Here is a 6000-nt window from a genome sequence, read left to right as displayed (position 1 = left end):
GTATTGTTTTCGAAGCAACAACCAGCCCGGGCCCGGACCCCTCGCGCCGCTACCTTCCACCGCGTCCAGCCTGCTCCTGCAAACAGTTGGCACGCACTTACGGAAGGGTGAGAACACCGCCGGCACGGGCAACGAGCAATGGGCATAGGGGAGATGCGACCATTCCCCACTTTCGGCAGATAATTTCGAGTCCGCGATAATCTGTGACGGCGGCGGGCGGCGGGCGACGGGCAGCGGGCGATGGGCGACGGCGACGGCGACGGCGCGCATAAATCTTCGGGGAGAGACCGAAGGGAGCAACCCCTGAACGGCGCTCGCTCCCTCTGTCCGGGGATCTTCTCTGCTCCGAAATTTTCAAAATACTTCTGCCACGCGATTGGCTGTTGCTCGTGCAATTTATCCTCCGGACAGCTTGCCGTTCCGATCAATTTTATCGGGCAAACTTCGCTCTTCGACGACGATGCTTCGCGAAGACTATTTTTGTTTCGCACAAGTTTTTGGAACAAGGAACGAGGCACCGAATAAATACAGCATACGAGAAGTTGAGAAAATATAACCATGGAAGCGCGCGATGGACGCTGTTCGTCGATTGTTGCGACATCGCGCGCGCGATCGCGCAATGGATGCTAACGTTAACGAAGATGGAGATGGTCGAATCGCAAGGATTCTCTCGTTTGGACCAAACACGGGATCCTAGTTTGCCAACGTCGACATCCTGCGATAGCCTCGGTTGAAAGAAAAGTTAATGCCGGATTCGGCTGCATCGAGTCACCCGTAATGACTCATCCCCATCCCCGTCCCAATCCCCACCCCTTTCCCTTTCCATTTTCCTTTCTATTTCTTTCTTCCCGTTGACGGGGCGAGGTTTCGAGCCGGCTCACAAAGGTCGCCGTATCCGGAACCCTCCGACCCCCTTCGACCCCCTGTCGTCCTTGATTTTCGCCACGGCCGAAGGAAGGAGGAAGCCATTAATTTATGCTCCCTTCTGATCGATCGTTCGCTAAAAGTTCGAACTTTCGACGAGCGGACAGAGAACCGGAAGAATAAAAGAGAGAGAGAGAGAGAGAGAGAGAGAGAGAGAGAGAGAGAGAGAGCTCTTCTCTGCCGGTTACATCCATGGAAAGTCGAAACTTCGAAAATGATGGACGATCCTCGAAATTAGCAGCCGAACGGTTGCTACGCGAAATTGTCATGGCAGCGGGTTATCATCGGATAGCGCTTCGGCTCGACAGCCATTGTCGGCGCTTTATTCCGACGATTTTTCAAAATGTTTCCTCCAGCGCGGTCCAAACAAAATGTTGATTATTTCGTTTCGCAGCGCGCGCGGAGACGCCGATCGTTTCGAACGAATTGCTGATAATTCGTCGGACGGAGCCGTGGAGCTTTATCGTTGTTTTAAAACGTCTTTTCCTTTGCCGATAATTGCAGGCAGTAGAAAAAATTGTAACGGCATCCATAAATTTGTCCCACGTTTTTACGGTTTTACGCGCGATCCATCGATCGTCGTCGCGAACGGAGAAAATCCGCGGTCTCGTAATCGGCGTACGCCAACTGTCTCGAACAATTTTCGAGAAGTTCGCGACAGCGTGCGGCAACTTGGCGGAAACTTTTCGTCGACGAGCGGAGTTCGAGTTGAAAACGAGCGGAAAAATGGAATCGCGAGAAACGGCGGACCCGTGGAGCCGCGGCGGAATCTCGTTCGCTGTTGCGTTCGCGTGTTCCCGCTCGAAGAAAACTGCGGAGCCGGAGCACGCTGTAAGCATCGTCGTCGAAAACGAAACGTCGCGAGAAGAGAGAAGACGGTTTTCCGCGTTTCTCCGCGCGGAGGAGAAAAGAAAGTGGACGAGAGCGAAAGGGGGGAAGGGGGAGAGACAACGACGACGACGACGACGACGACGACGCGCGTCGGTTCGGCTCCTCGGGAAACTTCGTGATCTCGTTCTGAAAATTACATAAGCCACCTAATCGATCGTTCGCGGAACTCGGGACCTCCTCGTTCCTTCGTCGACCGGCTCGTAATTGAATTTGGAACAAAAGCAATCGGAGGACCCGGACCGGGATAGCTCGACGCGTCGCGGCGAAACGCTACCGGAAATACCCTATCGTGCCGCGACGCGAGTTCTCCTACTTTCGTTTCGCGCAACTTCGCGGACGCGACACAGAATCGAATTCGCCGATCGACGTTGCGCTTTGCCCGAGGCCTGATAGCAAGGATTCGAAGATTCGTCGAGGCTGAAAATCGCGACAGCTCCGAGAAACGCGACGAGTACGGAGCGTTTCGCGCGTAACCGTTCGATGGGACGATATTCGAACGAGCCGCGCGGAACGAGCAAACAATTATTTATAGAGAGGAGAGATCCCCTAAGGCGATTCCTTAAATAAAGAAATAAAACGAGGCAAATGGAGGGAGGATCGTTGCACGGTTCGTGTGACTTCGATCGCGATGCCCTTTGAGAGCACACAATTTACTTGCATCCGAGAGGGAGATCAAAGTGCTTCCATCGTACGTCGAAAGTACTTCTGGCTTATTTCCTTCCTTTCGTCCTCTCCACCCTCGAACTTTTCCCGATTCCTCGTTTCCCGTTTCCCGTTTCCCGTTTCCCGTTTCCCTTTTCGCGTTTCGGCATTTTCTTCCTGTCCTTCGACGGGGAATCTTCCGCCGCGGAACTCCGAACAGAAATCGGACATCGGGAATTACCGAACATCGTATTCGATCTTCGAACTCGCCGTCTCTCTTCGTTTCGCTTCGTTTCGCTTCGTTTCGCGTCGCCGATGTAAACAGACCGGAGAGAATCGCGACGATATCGTAATACCGCCGCGAATTTTTACGCGGCAAAGAAAATTATTATTTACGCGATAACGCGACAACGAAGGCCCGATCGAGTTTCGATCGATGGATCGTTTTTCAGGGAAATCGTGGATCTTCGGAACCGCTCGACGGCGTCGCGTCGTCGATAGAAACAAGAAACGCGTCCGTTTTCTCCGTAGCGTTTCAGGCGAGAAGCAACATTTCGCGGTGATACGACGCGCGGAATAGAACCGAATAAAAAGCGAACAGCCCTCGCCGATGGGAAGCGTGCTACAAAGTACAAAGGCGAGGTTCGAAAGCATCGTCGAAGAGTTTCGTTTTTCGGGGCAAACAGTTTCGCGGCCAAAGGGGATAGGGGCAAGGGGGAGGGGCAAACGAACGGAAGAAAGGAAGACAGAGGGAGAGTGTGTGTGAGAGAGAGAGAAAGAGAGGGGGGAGGGAGACAGACAGAGAAAAGGAAAGAAAGAAAAGAAGCGCGAAAAATCGGGGCACGAACGGGGTGAGAGTCAATTACGGGAGAGCACGTGCTTGCCATCGCGTTCCCCTTTGATCCTTTTCCCGTCCCAGAGAGACGTCGGGATTTGCTATTGAAATGGAACCTTTGTGCCGCGTGAAACGGCAAGACGAACGATTTTCCTGTTTTCTTTTTACCTCGCTGAAATTCCACGGGACCTTCGCGATAACGACGACTCTCTCGCGTCGATAACAATGGATCGACGTGCTCGCCGGCCGTTGATTCCTAATTCCTCCGGATACGAAATCCGAATAAACGGGAAGGCTTCTTTCGAGTCTGCTCGCTGTCCGCTGTCCGCTGTCCGCTGCCGGTAAAAAAGGTCGACGTCCTTGACGGAGGACTCGACTACCCTCGGAATCGATAGCGGACGGGGAAAGATCCGCGGCCCGATTATTCGCCGAAACCGGCGGCTCCTCGAGAGATTACGGCGCAAAAGGAAATACCTTCGGCGACTTTTCGATCCAAAGCGGACATTGAGAGAGCTATTACCGAGCTTCCGACCGGGCAAAGCGTCGGTATCTCGTAAACTATTATTCGCGGGGTTCCGAGAAGAGGTGCGGGCGTATTCGGCTCGACGAGTACCACGGTCCGTTAAAAAGTCAGCGCGGAACTCGCGGCGAGCTGCCTCTGCAACCAGCCGAAGAAACCGAAGAAACCTTGGCTTTCCGTTCCTCGGGGAAGCCGCCGTGTCGCGACGCGAGACGACGCGTTCCTTGTTCGCGTCTCGACGATAAGAAGCATTCCGGCTTTCCCACGGCGTTTCCACGCTTTCTCGGGAACTTTCGAAACGCGAGCTTTTCCCAACTCTTTCCCCGGGCGCGGCGGAAGCTATCGAGAAACCGACGCGTACCCGAACGTCCTATGTTGCGATACGGGCTCGTTTCGCAGGAATAATTCGAGCAAACCGAAACATAAATATGTCGTTCGAGCGCGACTAATGCGTCCACGGTTAAACGGATTTGCCCGGTTAGATTTATCGTCCGGCCGATTTAAACGGAACCCCTCTCTCTCGACGGTCGACCGCGTCGTCCGTGTCCGCGTTCGCCTCGCGTCCCTCTCCCGAACCACGGCCCCGACCCCGACCGCTTCGAAGGAAGGTCAATGCGAGAATAACGTATCCGAGATTCATAAATCTACCGGGACTCGTCGACGTAATCCCGCCGAATCCCTCTCGCGCGATCTCGTAACGCGTCGCTTTATTCGATTCCGGTTGGATCGCTCGGCGAGCCCGGATCGTTGCGGTCGGCGAGCTCGCAAACTTCCTCGCTCGCTTCCGTTTCAATTTGCGGATTGGAAACTCGTTTTGTTTCGTGGAAATATCTCGACGAACAGCCGAGAACAAGAACGATCGGCGAACTCTTCGCGGTCCATTTTTGCACCAATATTCGACGAATTTAACCCGACCGACGATCGTTGCAAACGGGTCGCACGGTTGCGCGCGTGTCCTCGAAAATTCTCGAATGAAAATAAAAACTCTGCGCACCGCTCGACGTTTTCGAATCGATTATAAAATGATCGATCGCTGGCCTAGACGGGAAGACGAGTTTTTCGTTCGAAGAGCGCGCGAGATTCGGCAGAAAAATCATCGTGGAAACCGACAAAGCGTTTCGAGGTGGATAGTTACTCGCGCCGAGCGCGAGGAACAGCGAGAACCAGCGAAGAAAGAGGAAGCGGAAGAGGAAGCGGAAGAGTAAAGAGAAGAAGCGCGGAAGGACGTTCCCAAGGACAACGAACCGTGCATAAATTGGAACGCTTGTTCCGTGCCGTTGGAACGGGATCGAACAAAGGGAACGAACACCTCGATGCGAACAATCGAGTCGAGCTTGCGAAAAAAAATTTCCTCGGGGATTCGTTGCAGCGGCCGCGGCGTCTCGACGCTCGACGTTGCGTCGGCGCATCGGCCGCGAGACGCGATCGCGCGACGTCGAGGACCTCGTATTTGTACGGGGCGAACGTTGTTTTTTAAATCCGGGAAAAGAAGTGCCTCGAAGAATTTAATTAAAGCGCTCCCACCCCCGCGCCCGCTCCCGCTTCCGCTCTCTACGCCTCGGCGCGCGTATTCGCGTATCTCTGGCCGTGTCCTGCGTCGGCGAGGGCGGTTGCGCGCGCGAGCACGCTCGCAGCTCGCGGCTCGCGGCTCGCAGCCCCGACACCTCGAGGGTTGAAATATTTTGAGATCTCTCGGCGCGTCGTATTCGGCCACTAGTTGCCATCTGCTCCGAGCGCTCGGAGCCTGCGAAACGCGGCCACCAGCGAAATCAACTACCTGTGGATGCCACTTAAACGACCGCGCCGAGCCGAGCCGAGCCGAGCCGAGCCGAAGCGACTGTGCGCCACCCACCGCCGCCAATTATAAGCGAGAAACTTTCGATAACGCGAATTTCGGGCCAGCCAGCGACCGCCGATCGAACTTCTCGCGGCCGTCTTTCGTCTCGCTCGCTCGCTTTCGTTGGCCGCGAACGGTCGGCCGCGGACGCGAATCGAGTCGGCCACCATTTTGTTGCCGACTCGACGTTATCGATTTTACCGTTTTCCGATGGTTCGGGTACGCGGGTTGCGAGGTACGGGGCATTTTCTGGAAGGATTTTGGTCTTCCGGTGGTTCCCGATTAGAGCCGAGGGATTCGGGACGATGCCCAAGATGGCGGCGAGGCGTTTCACCCCCGGAACGCGTTTGC

The sequence above is a fragment of the Megalopta genalis genome, chromosome 1, assembly GCF_051020955.1.
Source record: "Megalopta genalis isolate 19385.01 chromosome 1, iyMegGena1_principal, whole genome shotgun sequence".
NCBI lineage: Eukaryota > Metazoa > Arthropoda > Insecta > Hymenoptera > Halictidae > Megalopta > Megalopta genalis.
This window is presented reverse-complemented; position numbering follows the sequence as displayed.